Here is a 21645-nt window from a genome sequence, read left to right on the forward strand (position 1 = left end):
AAACATATATGAGAACTACACCATTTAATCTACACAAATTACAGTAGGTACTACATGCTCCAAGTAGACCACTATAAAAATTTCACATCATTTGAGCAAGTATAACATCCTACACAAAAATGATAAGACATAATGGCTTAAAATGACCTAATTAGGAAACCCTAGTGAAAAGTGTGAAGCAATAGATTTTATATTTTTCCTAGCATCCTTAAGGTACTAGGACATTCCCCACAAAATTTCATGGTCATAGGATTCCTAGATAAATTACAAAAATTCACACAAGGATCATTCAATGATAAAAGGAAAATCTATAACTCAAAAACCATACATGCAATGAGTCTCAAATTTTTACCAGAGCTTCTACTAAGAAAGAATAGCTTACCAACAAAATTTCATAATTTTTGGAGCATAGGAACTCCAAATATAATTTATAAAATTTGCATGCATTTAAAAACACATTTTAAGTTCCTATTTAATTCATCCAAAATTTCCACTACAAGTGTTCATGTTATATTTTCCCTAAATACTACACTTCACTATGATCCTAACAAAATTGGAACCATCCAATTTGGATCTACAAAACTAGAGATACAAATTTTACAAAACAATATTCAAAACTGGAAATATTTGAACTAGCTTCCAATACACAGTCACTGACAAGTGGGGCCCTCGGGTCAGATGACCCCATAGGTCAGCGAGGGGAAAACAGGGGAGACGGCTGCGATGGCGCGGCAGCGGTGAAGCTCGCCGACGGCGGCTTCACTGGCGATGAGGAGGGTACCTCCGTGACCGCCACGATCTCCCGCATCGATTGACCTACTAACCCTAAGCTCTAGCGGGCTCTAGGTAGGGCGGCCATGGCGCACAGCGGCTTGGCGGAGCTCCAGTGACCATGCTAGCGATGGTGAGCCTCCATTGTCTCTTTCGAGCTCAGTACGAGCTTCACGAGATCACAATGGAGCTAGCAAGGAAGGAAAAGGAGGATGAGAGGGACCCTAGCTATCCCGACCACGGCGGCCTCGAACTCTGGCGAGGTCGCGCTCATGGCGGTGGCGGCGGAAGTGACAAATGTGCCCTCACTTCAACTCAATAGGCTCAGCTAAGAGGTGGAGGAGGTAGAGGAGGACACGGTGGAGCTTTGGGCTAGCTAGAGCGAGGTAAGACGTGACAACGAGCGCACACGAGCTCGGTGGGGCAATGGCGACGGTGGCGGCTTGTTCTTCTCCGTGCTACGGACGCGCACGAGAGGGAGGAACCGACTGATAGCAAGCGGAGAGGCAGCTGGGTGCATGGTGGCCAAGTAGCGGCAACGGCCTATGGCTGGTCAGCCACTATGCCGGTTTGAAAATCCCGATTCAGTGCTCCATGGTGCCGACTGACAGAGCAAGTTCATCGCTCCATATCTCCTAAAATGTGATGATTCAGCTCATGGCGTAGTTGACAAAGTTGTAGTACTAAGTGAGATCTTCAACTTTTCCAATTGGAGCTCGAGCTGGTTCATCTTGGTTAGGGAGCTACAACATGAACAAATCAGTTACATGAAACTGAAATCCAGTCTTCACACTTAGAAAATTTCTATGTGTTGAATACGACCCCAAAACTGACTTGTGGGACCTTTTTGAGCATGTTGTGCACATTTTCATGACTTGGCTTCTAAACAAAGTTTGTTCCTTAGAAAATTTGCTACAAATTTGCTTTAGGTTGCTGAGACATGCAAATACTCTAAGCTACACTTTTTAAACAGTCAAACTCAGGAGCTCTAGGGGTCCATAATGGTCAAACCATGACTTGGAAACCTAAATAGGCAAAATGATCAACATGAACATTGTTCCTAATGATATTACAAGTATAACTAAGTTGCTTAAGAGGATAATTAGCCATACCACACATTGGTCACACCAAAATCAAGCATCACATGCATTGAAACAAGGAAAAAAAAGTGAAATGTTACCTTTGTTTCAAAGTCATGTTTCACATGTTTCATGATTTTGTTGCATAGTACTAACTAACCATGTTTCACTAAAGTGAGTTGCACATGTTGTACTTGAGTGTTGCACACTATTCATTTCATAAAACAAACACACATGAAATATAACAATATGTTGCAATGTTTCGAAAACATGTTTCATGCAATAAAAGCTCATGAATGGATGAATGATGCTCATGTTCATGAAATGCAAGTGCAAATGTGGAAGCCAAACACCTGGGGTGTTATAGCACGCTCTACCTATTCGTTGGTCATTGGGTGGTAGACTGAGGACCGATAATGCTTAATGGCATGTCTTTCACAAAAATTCTCAAACTTTTTGCTGGTAAATTGGGTACCATTATCTGAGATAAGTTGGTGCGGTACACCAAAATGCATTACTATGCTCCGCAAAATCTTGACTATATTTCCTTGGTTATCCTGCCTACTGGCTCGGCTTCAACCCATTTTGTGAAAGTATCAATTGCTACAATCAAAAATTTGTAACCACCCTGGGCTCTTGGGAAAGGACCCAAGAGGTTGATGCCCCATGCGGCGAATGGCCAAGTCAAAGGGACCGTGTTTAATGCTTGAGATGGCTGGTGGGTTTGTCATTTAAAAAACTAACAAGACTCACACGTTCAAACCAACTCAGAGGCATCTTCGAGCGCTGTTGGCCAGTAGAGACCTTGTCGAAAGGCTTTCCCAACCAGCATTCTGTGAGAGGCATGGGACCCATAGATTCCTTAGTGGATGTCATGGAGCAAATTAATGCCCTCGACCTGTGTGATACATTTGAGAAGAATCCCATTTCATCCTTGTTTGTAGAGGATACCGCTACCATTTGATAGCTCATGGCTTTATGGCTGGTTCGTTCCATATTCATATCATCAACCAGGGTAGCCTAGTTTGTGAGGTACGTCCAGATTGGATCCATCCAATTGTCCCTATTTCTAACTAGAGTGGCAGCACGAACCGTATCACCCGTCACAGACATCCCAAGGAATTCGCTGAGTATTGCCTCGTCGCTTGACGGATCAAGCGTGGGGTTTGGACCCGACTTTGAGATTGAGATAGAGGGTTTTGTGAGCACTTCAACTAAGATGTCTCTTGATAGGTGCAGTCATTTAGCTGCTTGGCTAGCGAGCATATTAGCATCCGAGTTAAGCTTTCTTAGGATATATTAGACCTCAAGTCCATCAAATTTTGTTTCCAACTGTCGATATGCTTGTAACTATATGGCCATGTTCTCGTTCATTGCTCGATATCCTTTATGAGTTTGTTGGGAAACTACTTCTGAATCCCCTTTCACAAGTAGCCATCGGATTCCCAAGGATATGGCAATTTGCATGCAAGTTAGCAAGCCCTCATATTTAGCAATGTTATTAGTTGGAGTTAGGTCAGTGAAACCAATTTGAATTGCATACCTCATGGTGTCCCCTTCTAGAGAGATCAAGATGACTCTAGCCCCTGCACCGTTCTTGCATTTTGCTCCATCAAAGAACATAAGCCAGTGCTCGGGGTTTTGGGCTACCTCCTCGGGTTTGGGGTTCATCCATTCTAGTTTTGGCATCATGTAGAACCTTGCTGACAAAATACACTATGTTGTTTTGTAGACTTCTCGGTTTGACGCTCGACCACCAGGACTGTGCTAACAACTATGGGAGTTGCTAATACATAAAGGAGCATGACTTCACCATCTTTGGGTGGAACAAGTATGGGTAGCTGCTTCAAGTATTGCTTGAATACTTGAAACGCTTGTTCGGCCTGCTCACTGCAAAGAAAACCATCATGTTTCTTTAATAATTTATAGAACGACAGCCTGACTTAGATACGAAGGTTGCCATCATGCCAACTAGCTTCTGGACTTCTTTCTTGTTGCGCGGAGACTGCATGTCGTCGATTGCCTTGACCATCTTCGGGTTAGTTTCTATGCCCCGGTGAGACACTAAGCACCTGAGTAGCTTACCCGTGGAAACACCAAAAGTGCATTTGGCAGGGTTGAGCATCATCTTGTTCTTACGTAAGTTATTAAAAGTTTCTTCTAAAATCAGCGATCAGATCATCTTTGAATTTGGTTTTAACAACAATATTATCGATATATGCTTCCACATTGTGGCCAATCTGGCCTTCAAGAACAATATGAACACATTTTTGATACGTAGAACCAGCATTCTTAAGACCTAAAGGCATCTTAATATAACAATACACATCGAAAGGAGTTACAAATGCAGTTTTTCCTCATCATCTATGCACATGCTAATTTGGTGATACCCCGAATATGCATAGAAAACATAGCAATTCACACCCAGAGGTTGAATCTAAAATTTGATCTATCCTCGGAAGGCGATATTCATCCTTTGGGCATGCTTTTTTCTAGTCACTGTAGTACATGCACATCCGCCATGTGCCATTAGGCTTCTTGACCATGACGGGGTTGGCTAGCCACTCTGAAAAAGGGACCTCTCGTACAAAACTAGCCTTCAACAGTTGGTTGATTTCATCTCATATGGCGGCTCGCTTCTTAGGTATGTAGCGTCTTTATTTCTGTCTTACTGTTTAGACGCTAGTTTGTAGACCTAGTTTGTGCTCGATTACCTCCCTGGGGATTCTAGGCATGTTAGATGGTTCCCAAGAAAACACATCTTTATTGGCCTAGAGGAAAGCAATGAGCTTGAGTTCCTAGTGAGGAGGGAGATTTGTCTTGATATTCGTGGTCTTATTGGGATTGCTCTTGTCGATGACAACCGGCTTAGTGGTCGGGTGCCCTTCTATGACTTTCTTAGGCTGAGGTGTATCATCGGGCTTGTCCATGACCTTAGCCTGAGTTTGATCGGTGGTTTGATCACTGATGAGGTTGAGTTCTTGTGCCTAGGGCACTGGGAGCACTAGAGCCTGAGGTTGTTGAAGCGCTAGGGCTTTAGCTCTATCTTTACCAGCTTTGGATGTCTCAAGATCCATTGACCTTTTGGCCATGTCCCTTGTAGCGATGACAGTTGGTGTAGATGTGAATGGTGTAGGTAGGGTCACCTTTGGTGTCATCATGATAGCAGGGGCAAGGGCCTTCTGCTGCTTGGTTGGTGGTTCATTCGGGTCAGCTGGCGCATGCTGAAACTGCTTGATAAGATCAATGGTTTTCATGTTGCAAGCCACAATGCCCTTTTGGTCACCATAGATAGTTAGGGGGGCATGGGGCCCTAGTACTTTGAGTACCTAGTAAGCAAAATGGGCGACAACCATGAATTTCTTCAAAAATGGTTATCCTAGAATGCAGTTGTATGCTGACTCCAAATTGACCACTTCGAATGTAAGGATTTTAGACCTTAGGTTCTTGCCTTCTTGAAGGGTAACCTAGAGGTCGATTCTCTTGAGGGGGTAGGCTAATATGCCCAGCATTATCTCATAGAGAGACTCCTTGACTCGGATCAAGGCCTTCCTAGGCAATGCAAGGTTGTCATATGTACCTACGAAGAGCAAGTTGAGTGCACAGCCACTATCGATTAAGGTTCGTCTAACCTTGTAGTTCCCAATGTATGGTTTGATCACCAATGGGAGTAGTGGACCATCAACAGATTCAGGGGGTGATCCCTGATATCGAATAGAATAGGGACCTCTAACCATTTTAGCCTTCTGTCCAATGACTAGGTGTTGTTTACCTACCGCTAGACTTGTTTTAGCTTGGTCTTGGAGGTTGGGATGGCAGTGCCACCGTAGATGGTGAGTATCTCATTCTTGAACAAGGCAATCTCCTTGTCTTCCTATGCCATGTCAATGTTCTGATTCTGCCATTGTTGGCGTCTGGGTGCTTCGGCCCTACGCTGCTGCTCCTCCTCCTCCTATTTCTGCTTCTTGTATACCGAGCACTCCATAAAGGTGTGCTTGGTTGAATGATGAATAGGGCAGTAAATGGGGAGGTCATTGGGTTTACCTTGGAGTCAGGGTGGAGCTTTTCCCTTTTCCATGGCAAGGACATCGGTGTCTCTGTTCTTGCTCTTCTTGTCCTTGTTCTTCTTTTTGTCCTCCGCTGCTTGGGAGGACTTGGGTTGACCATGCACTCATGCTCGGGCATCGGCTGCCTTGACTGTTGCCTCGATGATCTTGTAAAGTACAGCCACCTTCTTTGGATTCTTAGTGGCCAACTTCTCATTGGTCCTTTCATCTTTGCAACCTTGCTTGAAGGCTACAATCACCCGATCCTCAATCATCTCGAAGATTATGTTGCGGATATCATTGAACCGTCAAATAAAATCCCAAAGAGACTCATCAGGCTTCTGAACACATGCAAATAGATCATCCTCTTGACCAGGATGGGTGTATGTTGCATGGAAATTAGCCTCAAACATCTGGCATAGATGATCCTAGGTCTTGACAGTGACCTCAGGAAGATTCTTCAGCCATGTTCGGGCCAAGCCTTGTAGGACAGTCAGGAGGTAATTAGCTTTCACATAGTCATCACCTGATGCTACCTTGATGACCATGGAGTAGATCTGGATCCACTCCTTGGGATTGGTGGTTCCATCATACTTCCCAATCAATCCAGGCTTGAACTTCGAAGGCTAGACCACCCTACGTAGGTTTTGAGCAAATGCAAAGTAGTCGGTTATCAAAACTCAAGAGTTGGCGCCACAGTGCTGAGCCCGATTGGCGTTGAGTGTTTGACGGGCATCTCGAGTTTTTCGATTCGCATCTGACTTAGGCCTAAGATCATGGCCGCCAGGTGGGGCATTGTACCAGTTGCTCACTAATTGATTAGATCTCTCGGGGTGAGTGTTTCGGTTGCGTGATTGGGACCTGGCCAACTTGGAAGGTGCAATGCCTTTGCATCTAGGCGTTGTTTGGCCTGATCAGTAAGTTCTTGTGACTGTTTGATGATGGTTGCCAATGGTGTGTCATCTTGAGCCAGGGCTCCCATAGTTTCTAGGAGCGTCATGATTTGGGTATTATCTTCCAAAGCCACTCAGAAGTTGGAATTTAGGTTCCTCGGGCACAGGGTAGATTATGTCACTGTTCATGCTAGAATTGTACTAAGCATTGGAGCATTGCTAAGGCGTGGTGGCTGATGTGTTGCTGATGACCCAGTGTCAATTGTTGCTTGTGCATTGTCCCATGTGGCCATGTAAATCTTACATCCCTCGTATGGATAATCTCTTCCTCTTAGCCATCATAGTCAAGATCGAGATGGGCATCAAAGTCGGCTAGATCATCAGGGATCCGACCAAACGAGGCAAAAACTTCGCCGCCAGTGAGGGTTAGATCAGGATCATTGGTCCCTATCAATTTGAGATTGAAATATCCCTAGTGTTCAAATACCAGACTTTCGAAGTGTATAGTTGGCAACACATCATGGGATGGTGAATAGATCTAGGAGTATGAGTGGAAATCACCCAGAATCGCAGATTTGACGGAGGATGGTGCCACAGCAATGTCGGAGTGCGTTAGTTCTGAGTACCAAACCTTATTGATGATCGGCATGATCAGTCTTTGTGCATAATCCCCCTAACTAGAGTGCCACTATCGATGTGTTTTACAGGAAGATACTTAGTTCTTGGGGAACCCTGCTTGGTGCGAAGAACAATCATAGTTGAGACATGAGATTTATACTAGTTTGGTCCCCCAGAAAGCAAGTAAACCAAAGGTAAAGATAGAAGTTGATACTAATCCTACTTAACTTTCTTACCCCCATGGGTTTGAGGACCCATTGGTCAAAGGAAAGGAGGCCCTAATTCCTGGATCCCACGAGTGAATAGAAAGTTTGATCTACATGGGATCCCACCTGAATCGCTCAGAGAGATATTGAAAGAAGCTTAGCCTATTCTACAATGTCTCAATTTGGGTGAATTATTTAGGATCCACCCCCCAAAGGAACCAGACATGAGAATTTTTCATCATCTGGCTTGTAAGCCATGCATCTAGTTGCTACTCTTGTATTGCCTGTACTCGGCGAGATTTCCATTACAATGTTGCTATGCCTATGAAAGAGTCAATCATTACAACAGGGGGTATTGCTAGCTATTTATATATGGGATCAACTTGCCCTACAAGCTAAGGAGTCATGCCCTAGTCAGAGTCTTGGCTCAATCTAGAGATATCCTTCCTCGAATATAGGTAGTCATTGGCCTTCAGGTCTTCTCTGATCCGGAGTCGGTAGTCGAGAAATACAGAAGTTGGGATACCTAGGGGTATGGCATCGATAATAATGAAGCCGACATCATCAAATAAATGTACCTAAATGTGAATGTAACATTTGAGTTGGATAAAAAATGTATGTGCAGTTTGAAACATTTTAGTTTTAAACAATTATGCGTGTGACAATCGAGTAGAACGAGTGACGGTTTACATGTGCGCAATAGATTAGATGACACTAGTTACCACAATATCTAACAGTGGTCGATCTAGGTAAACAGCTGTATGAAGCGGTGAACATATGTGCTATTAGATCAAACAGCACTCATTAACGCAGTGGCAGGTTAGACACATGGCTAGCAAAGAAAAAAAGAGAACCCTTAGGACAATGGTTAAAGGACAAATTAAGGGGTCAGCAAACAAATTCAAATGATCCAAAATAGTTGTGTGCAGATCAAAGCATATGACGTGAAAATTTGGGAGCTAGACTATGGATTAGAAGAAAAGATCGCTCTTTTCCAATGTAAGTGGGTCAGATGGGTATGAAACTATGTACATGTGCGCAATTAGGTCAGATAGTAGTGGTTCTCGCAGTAATTAACGTGCACACTTATGCGTATCATATGGTGTGCATACGTGCATCCTTTGATTTGCCATATATAACGTGTTGTTTCCAAGAAAATGAAACTTGGATGAAACTCTCATTCTCAATGCAAAGTTTTATTCTATAGTTTCATAGGCATTTAGTTTCTATTGCTCATGACCCGCGTGGGTGACTGTGCAAGTCACGGATCTTGATGGTTCCTTCCCCACTACATATTGAGGTGGGGCTATTTAAGCAAAGGTAAGGTGAGCCTCTCAAGTGCACTCTGATCCCAACCTTCTTCCTCCCTTACCATCAGACAAACCAGAGAAACCCTTCAGTTGCTCCTAGTCTCCCGTCGCCATGGCTACCCTAGTCCTCCATCGACTCTGGCACCGCTGGGGGAAGGCCTTCAAGATCAGCTTTCGCCATCACCTAGGCATGGCTATGTCTGCTCGTCTTGGGTGTTAGAGGATGTTTCACAAAGATAGGGAGGAACGCCTCCTTGGTATGGTCCCGCTACTAATCGCAGTCCGTAGTTAGAGCTTGCAAAATCAAAACCATGGAGGGCCCAGCTAGAGCCACTGAAGACCTCACCGGTCCTTATCGGTGAGTTGGGTAGTCGAAGGGCTTCTGCCCTAGTGCACTAGTTTGCCATTGACTCTGGGCCCCATGTATCGATTCGGTGGCTTGGTCATCCTCGGCACGGGTGTTCCTCTCTCTTGTGGTCTATGGAGTAATCGGTTGAGGGAATAGGCGTCCTCGCGGCTTTGCTTCTCCACCTCCTCCCACTGCTCCTAGGGGGATGTTAGTGGAAGTTTTGTGAGGCTATTCCCCATCTTGATTCTCCTATGTCATCAGGTATGGGTTACCCCCATACGTGTAAGGTCTTTGTTATTGTACATCTGGTATAGTATTGTTGAATATATCAATAAAGAGTTCCTTTAACGACTTTATTGTTGAATGTTCAACTTAGTTCTAGTTTATTTCATACTTAATCTAACATTTTTCTAGTTACAATCGGGTAGAACGAGTGACGGTTTACTTGTGCGCAATTAGATCAGATGACACTGGTTTCCATAGAATCTCACGATGATCGATCTAGGTAAACAGCCGTATCAAACGGTCTAGGTAAAATAACACAAAGAAAACTTTGGACAATGGTTAATGGACAAAGGGGTCAGCAAACTAATTCAAACAAGCTTGATCTATTGGCAATGGGACCATCCTCGCATGTAAAGAGTGAATTAGTAGTTTCTTATTCCAATTTCCCTTGCAAACAAATCAAATTCGTGACAAAGCCTATAGTTCTCGCTGCAAGACACAACCCTTCCTTCCCATCCATCTGCAATGCCGTAGTCACCGCCTGCACATGAAAGATCGCTGCAAGCTTCTAGGCTGCCGAGTTGGGCTAGGCTAGTAAGGAGGGTGAAGTAGTTGTCGTGATCATTCCACAACCACGCCCACTTATGATCCGATCTAGTGTCACGCACCGACCGATGGCGAGGTCGCCGTAGATGCAGCGCATGCACATGTAGGTCGCCCATGGGCTGTGGAGGTCATTCATGGGCCGCTTCAAGGTCATAACGAGGTGGCCGGTGATCTCAATGGCTAGGTCAATAGGGAACACCATCAGCGACATCGGGTGGTGCCTCACCACCATGATTGCCTACATTGAAGTCACACAATGCGGAGCGTGACGAGGCCAACCGATTGACGTACGTTTATTGAGGAGGAGGCGGGGGAGGTGGCCGAGCGGGGGCTATAGCAGGAGTTCTTGAAATACCCTCTGTGAACTGGCGTGGAACTCGCAACGAGCCACGTGGTGTAGTCAATTTTCTTTGTCCAACTTCCAACACCATTCCAGGTTAAGCATGCTTTGCTAAGATCGTGGGAGATGTGGCCTCACCTTAACTCCTACTCTCGCTTGGTGCAATCGTATGGAAATCTAATGGGCGCCTAGCTTGCCTATCCTTCTATATAAAAGCGAAGGCTAAGGCAGGGTAGCAAATGTGATTCCTTTCTAAACTCGTTACACTTACCACCCAGACACCCCATCTATAAAAAAATGTACCTATAGTTTTAAACATTTTAGTTTTAAACAATTATGTGTGCAATTAGATAAGATAACACTGGTTTTCGTAGTATCTAACGGTGATCGATCTAGGTAAACAGCCATATCAAATGGTCTATGCAAAGCAACACAAAGACAACTTTGGACAATGGTTAAATGACAAATTAAGGGGTCAGTAAACTAATTCAAATGAATTTATTGTTGAATGTTCATCCATTCAGATTCCTCAAAGATCCATGCTATAGTTTTAGATGAGTAGATCTCCACACCTATGCACGCACCCTCCACCTCCACAAATTTAATCACATGGAAGTGCAAGGATGTTGGGTCAAAACCTAAGTGAGCCTGACCAACAGAATGAATGCTATGTGGTAGTACATGCTATTCGTGGGTCATCGGATTGCAGACAACATAGCGATGTAATCCATCAGGCCTAGCACACCGGCAAAGGACGATGTTGCTATAGCAATTTGAGATCAGGACTTTTTGAAGGGGGAAGGGCAAGAAGGACAAGGATGGTCGTTCACCGGTGATGCTGGTGAAGTGGCGATTTCCCTTCCACCAGCTACCATAGAAGAAGCCAACGATAGTCTAGGAAAGCTTCTTACGGTGATAAGAGTTGGAGATGACGTGCTTTCAAGAGCGACAAACACACTTGTAGTAGCACAAGGACCTAGTGGGGAGGTAGCGAAAGATATTGAGAAGCACATTGTCTAAGAGGCTATCCACTACATTGCTCATGTTGGTAGCCTCCTTCATCTGGAAGGACACCAGCAGCCAAAGAAATGAGGCTGCCATGCCGTGGAATTGCATCAATAAACATTAGTAAGGAGATGAGTTTCGAGCAGAAGGGACGGCGATGCAAGTAAGGCCTTATTACACTTGCCTTTGGATCTGGCAACGGTGAGCATGAATGGCAATGAGTAGTAGCTCATTCATCAGTGGACCTGTGCGGGCAAGCCGACAATGTGCATCGGCATGGAGCAAGAACTGAGTAGTGGTGATGAGCAGGAGCGGCGATGACGAACAGCTATGAGGACAAGAAATACTATCTTTGTGGGGGGGATGGAGGGCATGGGTAGGGGATGGGGGTGTTGGGGTAGGGGTTGCTTGCTCTCTGCGTAACTTTTACGACACATAGGAAACGAAATTTCATCAGTACTCAGATTGGAAATGTAGGAGGGTTCGAACACAGGATTGGAAATTTTCAACTAAGCGGCAGTGAATGCACAGTACCATCACCGGTGGCTAGGTCCTATTACCACCCGGATACCACCGTATGATACAGTGATGAACAATAAGGCACACAATTTTAACGTTTGGCATTGAAACAAAGCCAAACTGCGCACTTAGAAAACTAGAAACGCATAATTCCAGTACTTGGATTGAAAGGAAGCCAATTTGAGTTCAATGGTGAACAATAAGGCACACAGATTAACACTAAAAGAAAGCCAAACTGCGCACTTAGAAAACATAAGGAAAGCACCATGCTAGTACTCGGATCGAAAGGAATCCAACTTGAGTTTCATACATTTCATACCGAATAAGTAGGTCGACGCTACCAAGCTAACAAGCATGCTAAAAGCTAAAATGCAGATACTAATTAGACTGACACTATGCAAAAGGTAAAAGGCCTTCATATGTACATCATTGGTTACATAATTAATCATTCTCTATGCAGATCCTAGTCAACTTCCATGGGATCGTTATGAATCTCCCCATAAGATCCTATAGATCATGGTCGACCTCCACGAGATCATTGTCAATCTCCATGTCATCTCGAGCCTGACCACTATAACCCTATCCACATCCATTGGTACACTTTCATCTAGCTCATTGACTTTGTTCACACAGCATTGATTCGGTGAACCAATTCTAAGGACAACAAGGCTCACAAGCTACACTCCATGAAGATAAAAGGCCACAAACTCCAAAACAAGAAGATGCATTTTCATCTAAAGATCTAAGAAAATTAATGTAGCTAGGTTGGAGGTGAAGGAGCGGAGAGCACAAGAGAGGAATACAAAGGAATATAGAATCCAGTGTAGTTACCTTAGATTTGGATGGAGCAAGGAAGCGGGGTTGGAGGTGAAGGAGCTGTGAACACGAGAGAGGCTGCCTTTCGTCCGCTGCTAGCAGGGTGAAGTAGAGCAAGGGAGCAGAGTGGGGAATAGATGGGATGGAGGTGTAGCAGGAGTGTGATATATAGTTCAATAAATTGGTTTCCCCTATACCAGGGCCCAGTGTCCAGGGAAGTAGGATGCCCTCGACACATCAATTGATACTTGGATCTACATGCATTTACACTTCAATAACTTAAACACCTGGTTAATCACCTTGCATTTAGTTCAACAATAGTTGTACAAAAGTAATAGATTTCAGTCTGATACATCAATTGATACTTAGATCTACTTGCATTTATAGTTCAATAAATTGAACACCTAGTTTATCACCTTGCATTTAGTTCAACAATAGTTGTACAAAAATGATAGATTTTAGTCCGACACATAAATTGATACTTGAATCTACTGCGGTGAACTAAACAACTTGCTAATGAACATGCCAAGAACTAAGGTAAGTACAAAATAGGTGAAAGAAGAACAACAAGCACATTTCTTTCTCGAAGGTACGAAATCTTCTTTCATATTTGTTGGAACCCTGGCCATTTCTTCAAACTATGGCATCTCTTCCACCTCCTGCCGGTGTTCTTCATTTGTTCTAACATTGGCCTCCGCCTTCAACTCCCAAATCTTGTTATATAAATCCAAAGTCAAAGTCTTTAGATATTTTTCCATATGGGGGATCATACCACTCATAGAACCTACAATCTAAGTCAGACTAGAAAAAATCAAATTACCTTAAGTACAGTAGGATTTTAGCATTTGCATTGTGAAAATAGAATAAACAAGGAAGAAATCGAGTTACATTATTTGCCCTACAACATCTATGGTACCGACGTCTAGGGTTTCTATCACTCCACAAAATCCGCTGAGGTGTCTTTAGGCCGCAGCAACAAAAGCCATGGCTGGTAGCCGTAGGGGTGGTTCTCGACAAGGTACAGGATGGGCGGCCCCTCCCATTGTAGCCTCCTCTGCTGGAAGCTGGTGTTCTTCTCACAATGGTGCCCTAGGATTAGTTGGAGCTAGATGCAGCCATCAAGCAGTCAAGGTTCAAAGTGTTGCACACGCTGAGTGAAGAGGTAGGCTCAGGTCTTTTGTCTACGCTTTTGCCTCCTGCCAAGGTGCGAAAATGTCCTAGAAAACCCTTAAATTCCTGCCAAGATGAAATGTTGTGTCATCGGTAGTTTAGGGTACTATCCGCTAGATGGCATGAAGGTCCCCAAATAACCTCTCAGCAATAGTTGGTTTTGTTGAGGAAAGAATAATATAACAGGGTCTTAAAGATTGCAAAATACAACCCCAATATCCAATAACCCATTGGACTTACCAGGATGCTCATGCAACCAAAATCATGCAACAATATGGCTATCAAAGAGACCTCATGCTGAAGAAATTTAGTGAGTAAAGCAGACATATGATAGGACAAATACAAATGATACTAGTGCATGTTTTTCACAATAGATATAGGACAACACTATGGAATATAAATGGAACTAAGAATAATATCAACATGTTTAAATTCATAATAAAGCAGAAATCATTGAAAATGTGGAGACACTATCTAGCAGAGAGAGGGAGACATAGCTGCTGTTGTCGCATCATGTTTCTCTTTATTATGCATCAGTAATTAAACACACACACACACACCCATCGGCACCAAAATTGGGTACTCCTTCAAAATCCAGCACCAAAATTGAACACACCCCCACCTATGCAATAATCCATCGGTGAAAACCACACCTGAGAATTTCCAGTACAAATTTCTTGCCTGCTCGAAATCCATAACATAGACCCAAGAATCTCCGGCCCATGGGGCGGAGCCTAGGGTGGCCTAGACTCCACACCCTCACCGGAGTCGCCATGACCTAGCATCTATAACTTGAACTACGAGCCCCCTAGCCCCAATTCCAACCATGGTGAGGGGGGATGGTGGAGAAATTACCTATGAGGTTCCGAGTCCCTGAGGGCTTCCTTTTCAGAGGCATCGCGGTGCTACAGAGGGCAAGTAGTCCTGGCGCAGGGTATGGAAGGGGTGGTGGTGGTAGGGATTGAGGGGGCGATAATAGGGAGAGTGAGCAGGGGGCGGCAGCAATGAGAGTCAGTTAGAGGAGGCGGCGGCAGGGAAATGAAGTGAGAGAGCACGTGATCTAGGGCAATTCATGAAAAGAAACAATTTTTGCTGTTCTACCCTCCAAACCGTGTTGACCAACTGGCTCGATCCCCTTAACTCAGTATAGATATTTGGTATTTTATCCCAAACCACTGTATAGATTATGTAGGTGAACTTTGCTGGTCCGAGGAGCGAAGATGGAAATAATGGCACGTGGATGGAAAATAGCAGCGCACGCATAAAAATATTGATGCTGGTTGTTTCATATTGATTTTAGGTGTAATAAATTTTATATAAAATATATTTTACATGCTCATCATCTCCATAAATCACAAAATCAGGCAAAAAATAAAAAAATATTTTTTAAATCCAGATAAGCCCCTGGACAGCAGCACGCCGCAAGTCACAAGTTGCATGATTTTTCACGCAGAAAAATGTTTCTTGGGCGCTAATAGGATTCGAAGCTAAGACCAGTGCCCTTGCGCATAGCTTCCTTTTTTTGTTAACTTTAGTAAAGTGAAAAAACAATCTAAAACTAGTGCTACTTACGATTGGTTTGACTTTGTGGAGGTGAGAATAAGACGCTTTCTAGGACGGAGGTAGTATATTTAGACTATCTCCAACAACATCACGCAAAATACAAGACCCATTTTACATTTGGGTAGGGCTACAGGCAAAAGGCTCAATATCTATTTTTTCTCTTCTCCAACAATAGGACCCAAAAGAGAACCCTTTCTGCAAATGAGTCTCTAGGAGAGAGGATACTCATATTTGGGTTGTGCCTCTATTGTAACTGTAACCCAAAATGGGTCTCGCATATAGGTACTCTGTTGGAGGCTGATACAGTATCATCCAAGACCCATTTTGGGTTTGGGTCTCCATATGGGTCATCCATTGGAGACAGTCTTAGAACTAAGTAAGCTCCCTATATCTGTTCCCGTGGGGAGAAAAATTCCTGGTCCTGTCATAGGGATAGCCATGTAAGCATCATGTCATAGATGATTTATGTTTTTAGTAAATATTATTAGAAGAACATGATTCATCGAGGCCATAGGTTGCAAAAAGTACATGTGAGATATGTATCCATTTGTGAACAATGTATGATCCCACTTGTAAACAATTACGTTCGAATATCTCACATTTCAAATTTGAATTTTTCAAACAACCTATTGACATCTCCATGCACATGTACATAGGGCATGATTGGTTCACTGAGAAGATTCACCAGGCTCGTACCAGCCAGGCAGGTTCCCCTTCACCAAGTTCCATGCATTCCGTGCATGGGCGTGACATAATGAAAGCTATAGTTTGGTTTTAGTGAATTGATGAAACCCTAAGTGCTAACCTAGTTTATCAAAGTGATCATGAGATAGGTAGCACTATTCCAAGTGATGGAGCAATGGTGAAGATCATGATGATGGTGTGGTGACCATAATGATCAAGTGCTTGGACTTAGAAAAGAAGAAAGAGAAAAACAAAAAGCTCAAAGCAAAGGTGAAACTTAATGGGAGCTTTTTGGTTTGGTGATCGAGACACTTAGCGAGTGTGATCATATTTAGGATAGATGGTCGTACTATTAAGAGGAGAGCTCTTATCGGACATCTCGATCATCTAGTGCCACTAGGTGTTTAAATACTTGCATTGCATTTTACACCTAGTGCACATTTGGTGAGAAGTGATTAACCTTTGAGAAAATATTTGTGAAAATGCTAATACACTTGCACGTGATGGTGAAACACTTGGAGTGTTAGCACATTTGCAAAGGTGGTGAAAAAGTTGAAGAAAAGGAGGTGTAGCTAGGCTTGTGTTGCTACCCTGAGGGCACCGCCACCCTTGTGATGGTGCACTGCCAACCCTGAGGTGTTTTGGGGGCACCACCACCCCTAGGGTGATGCCCACCTGGACATGGCCGAGAAGGGCTGGAGCTGGGGCTGGCACCGCCAATGACGGTGTACACCACCCTAGGTGTGACGGTGCACCACTGGGGGCACCACCACTGGCGGTGTGCACCGCCTCACGCATGATGGTGCACTGCCGGTGTGTTCGGCGCCATCGCCGTTTTTTAGCAAGGAAAGCTGTGCTGGACACCGCCACAGTCACCGCCGCATGGAGGGCGGTGCACCACTATTTTTATCCAGAGAAGGGGGTTTCTCTGGCAGTGGCTAGGTGGTCACCACCACCCCAGGGGCGGTGCCACCGCTGCCTGTCCGGTGCCCCAACGACTAGTGAAACTAGTCGTTGGATGACCGTTAGAGGGGCACCACCACCCCATGTCTGGTGCCACACCGACATGTCCAGTGATCTCGCAGAAGCTGACTCAAAGGGGTAACGGCTCTAATCGCTTGTGGGCTTATAAATAGAGCTAGTGGCCAGCCTTGGCCACTCTCTTGGCACTTCTAACAGCTGCATACACCCTTTGAGAGCTAAGCACACCACTTCACTCACTTGCACACTTGATTTCATCATCTTGAGTGAGATTGGAGAGCCTCTAGTGCATTGCTTAGTGTTCTAGCATCTTGTGGCACTAGTTGGGCGATTTGGGCTGTTGAAGTTCTTGTTACTCTTGGTGTTTGCCGACACCTAGATGGCCCGGTGATTGGTGGATCATTGAGCGACTATTGGTGATTGTTGCCGGCTCCGATCGTCGACATTATGAGGGGTTCTTGTGCCTTTCCCATGGGAGATCACAAAAGGCAACTCTAGTGGATTGCGCATGGCTTGTGTGATCCACATCTTATGTTGGTTGTGCAGCACCCTTTTGAGGGTTTGGCGTGTGATGTCAATTAGCGCGTGAACCTCCAAGTGAGTAAATCGCCACAATGAGGACTAGCTTGTCAGCAAACAAGTGAACTTCGGTAAAAAATCATTGTGTCATCATTTGATTCTGAGGTGATTCAGTGGCGGAGCCAGGATTCCAAACTTGGGTATTCCTACTTCCACGTCAATAAAAAAAATCAGTTGTTTTTAACTGCATTGAGTGAAAATACTACAAAATATGAGCCAATTTGAGAGGCTGTTTTTTTACTGTTTTGGGCTTCAATGAGTGAAAATACTACAAAATATGGCATTATACATATACATATACAAGTATATACACATATATACATAGAAGTGTGCTAAAATAGTTGGGTATTCCTGGAAATACGGGGAATACCCTCTGTATCCGCCCATGAGGTGATTGGTCTTCATTAATATTCATTCTATAGAAGGCCACAAACTCCAAATCATTGTGTCATCATTTGAACCTCGGATAAATTTATTTTTCTTATAGAAAAATTTAGTGAAAATCATTTTATATCCTCCAACATGGATACCCTAGTCCTCTTTCCACATTGCCATCGACACGCCGAGCACTTGATTTTGTAATCATTATATTCTTGTAAAAATAGCCCAAACAAGAATTGAACATGTCACCTCTTGCAATCTGTTGACAACCAAAATAGGGCTAAAATTGATGCCATAACTTGGTACCGCATCAATTTCGTGTTTGATGCGAGCCGATGCAATAGCTCTAGATGCAATAGCCTTGTCGCATCGGTTTGCTGTGATCGATGCGAGAGTTCACTATTGCATCAGCCATCTATTGTCTCTTGCATCAAAATAGAGTGGTGCAAAAGGGTTATTACATCAAAATCTTTTTGATGCGAGGTCGCTATTGCATTGGCCATAGATGTCTCTTGCATCAAGATAGAAGCAAAAAGGTTATTGCATCAAAATCATGTAGATGTAATACATCTAATAAATTTGATGTAATAAAAATTTCTATTGCAACAACTAACATTTGGTGCAATAGACCATATTGCATCGACATTAGGTTCGGTGCAATAAAACCTATTCCAGCAACATTATATTCGGTGCAATACAACATATTGCATCGATAATAGGTTTGATGCAATACAAACTATTGCATCGACATTAGGTTCGCTGTTATTTTATATTGTATCCGTTTTTATTTACTGAATAATAAAGATTTGCGGCACAGAAATTCACAAAATTACAAAATCCAATGACACAAAAGGGTAATGATATTAATAACTTTGATCATCCAATAATAATAATAAAAAGCTTCATAGTTCAAGAATGTAATAGCAAGGTCGTCGGACCTGTATTCTAGACTTGTAGAACTAAACAATTAAACTAAGGACTCTTAGCACAAATTATGAAAGGTTCGTTGTCATTGCAGATTTCTTGATTCAGTTCATCCTTCCAAAGAGTCCGAGCCATCTTTTCAAGGAGGTTCGTATTCCTGCTCAATAGAAACAGTCCAGTAATGGATATAGGGACAATTTACGTAGATGAATAGAACACAAAGAACATAGCACACATTTTTTTATCAAGGTGAAAAACATGTTTGCATACTACCTCAATAGCTATTTTTCATGCACCAGCTCAGCTAGAAGGGCAATAAGACCATACGAATCATTGTAAAGGATAACAATATTTTTCATTAATGAGACAACTACATGATGGAATCCATTTCCTACATCCGTGGTCACTACCAAATCTAGTACAAGTGATGCAGGAACAACAGCTCTCTACTAAATCATATGAAAACAAAAGAGACTAGGCCATTAAATATGTGATGACAGTCTGACAGAAACTAACCTTACCACCTTAACATGTTTCAATTAGCTCATCCCCTCAAATCAGTAAACAAGCCAATCCCCTCGTCGAGATGATACAAATAGTTTGTATTCAACTAATGTAATAATAGAAGTTCAATTATCTTTTATAGAAAAAAGAAGAATCTCCAAAAGTACATATTGGTTTACTTCCACAAATGTACAGAAACACTATTGTTGTAGGGACTTAAGTACAGCCCATCTATGTGTCAATAAGATTTATTAGATTATACAAGAAGCTAAGTGTGTAACTTTAGCTGCAACCTTCACCAATGACGTCTTACAGCATTGACAGGAATGCCACAAGCCATGTAAATATGAAACTGCATCTCATGACCCAAAGGTTCAACCAAAAAAAGAATTTGCTCAAGTAACCACAAACTCAACAGTATTTTCCAATTTTATCGGTTCCTTAGATGCTATAAACTGCAGGTTAAAATATATTTATAACTTGCTCACTGACATTGAACAAAACTTGCAATGATCTCACCAATTAAGCTATGCACAATGAACTTATGTTCCAAAGGCTTAACCAGTAAAACTCACCACCATATTGTCCCAATACCAATTTCTTTGACAAAAAATACATAGTGCTTAGAAATAACACATTCTATGCCATTCAGAATCACCAGAGTATTATAAAAACACAATGAGACATAGAAGTATAGAACCATCTCACCTTCATTTATCTCTCTGAACCAGCAAAGGCATCATAAAAGGCCACAGCAATTCCACCATGTTGCCTGGCACGTCCGGTACATCTCTCCTTCATATCTGTCTGAAATCAGTGATCAGCAGGAAACAGTAAAAATCTGGTCAATGAAATGTTTCACTTTCCACATACTTTCTTTTAGTATTACATGGATGGAACGAAATAAACTGGCTGAATTGATCAAGCGGAGCCAAACAGCCGTACAGTTGTTGCACTGTTATACAAACATAAAATCCAATAAAGATTACAGAAATACAAGTGCATCTGGATTCAGCATATAAATATATAGATCTATTCTAGGATCCAACTGACAACGTCCAGTTCAATAGCAATTATAGTATAGTTGCATCATCACCAAACCAGCAACGCACCCCTAGAATTCAGAAACATAGAAAATAAATAGTACGTCCAATTCCAAGCAACACAAACTCATGGGGGACGGAGATGGCATGGAGGTCCATAGCGTCCTGCGGTTCGACCACCCGCAACCTCTGTCGTTGTCGGCACCAGATCGGGGAGTCTGATAGAGAGAAGTTAAAATAGACAAACAAAACGATGCATGGCTCACCAGGGATGCTCCTCCGTAGCCGAAACGTCGATCTACATCGCCGGACCGAACGCCCAGGCCTGCGTTAAGCCTCCCTCACGTGCTGCCACCTTAGATGTCGCTGGATCGGTGCCTTGCATCGGTTCTGGGCACGCCCTCGCCGCCATCTACCAGGGTCTGCGTGGGAGACCTCTGTACCGCTAGTAGAACCACCGGTTGAGGTAGAGGGGCGATGGAAAGGGGATCTGGAGATCGAACATCGGACACCACCATGTTGAAGCTGCTCACCGTCAGGAGGTCGCCGTCGCACAAGATCCACTCCACCGTAAGGAGGCCGCCGGGAGAGGAAGAGCAGAGAGCGGAAGCGGAACACAGCAGCAGCGGCGGCTAGGGCGAGATCGTGAAAACTGAATGGGTTTTAGGGTTACAGGGCCACGGGGTTCATTTTTGCTCTCTCGCGCGCGGTGGCTGAATTTGTGGCGGGTCAATTTTAAACTCATGAAAATTTTCAAACTCACGGGTAGTTTAAAATGCAAAGTTATTTAAATAAAAAACATAGAAATACACTTAAATTCTAAAAAAGTTATTTACTATCAAAAAAAATAAATTTAAATTATTTCTGTGATCAAACATACTATCTCTGTCCAAAAAGAATACAACTCTAGTTGTATTCTCGATTAAATTACATGAAGTTTGGCCAAATATATTTGTGAAAATATTAATATTTATAACTCCAAATAAGTATATTATTGAAGTATGTTTCATGACGGATCTAATGCTATCTATTT

General features: G+C 43.2%; 1 long non-coding RNA gene across 1 annotated transcript; it reads right to left on the reverse strand.

Moving 5' to 3' along the window:
• Positions 1-19155: 19155 nt before the first annotated feature.
• LOC136483246 (uncharacterized) lies at positions 19156-21215 on the reverse strand. Its single transcript, XR_010765373.1, has 3 exons — positions 20879-21215; positions 20278-20376; positions 19156-19222 (listed from the first exon to the last, which is right to left on the reverse strand). It is a non-coding gene; the product is annotated as an uncharacterized lncRNA (long non-coding RNA).
• Between the last annotated feature and the right edge of the window lie 430 nt (positions 21216-21645).

The sequence above is a fragment of the Miscanthus floridulus genome, chromosome 9, assembly GCF_019320115.1.
Source record: "Miscanthus floridulus cultivar M001 chromosome 9, ASM1932011v1, whole genome shotgun sequence".
In the NCBI taxonomy this organism is placed as follows: domain Eukaryota; kingdom Viridiplantae; phylum Streptophyta; class Magnoliopsida; order Poales; family Poaceae; genus Miscanthus; species Miscanthus floridulus.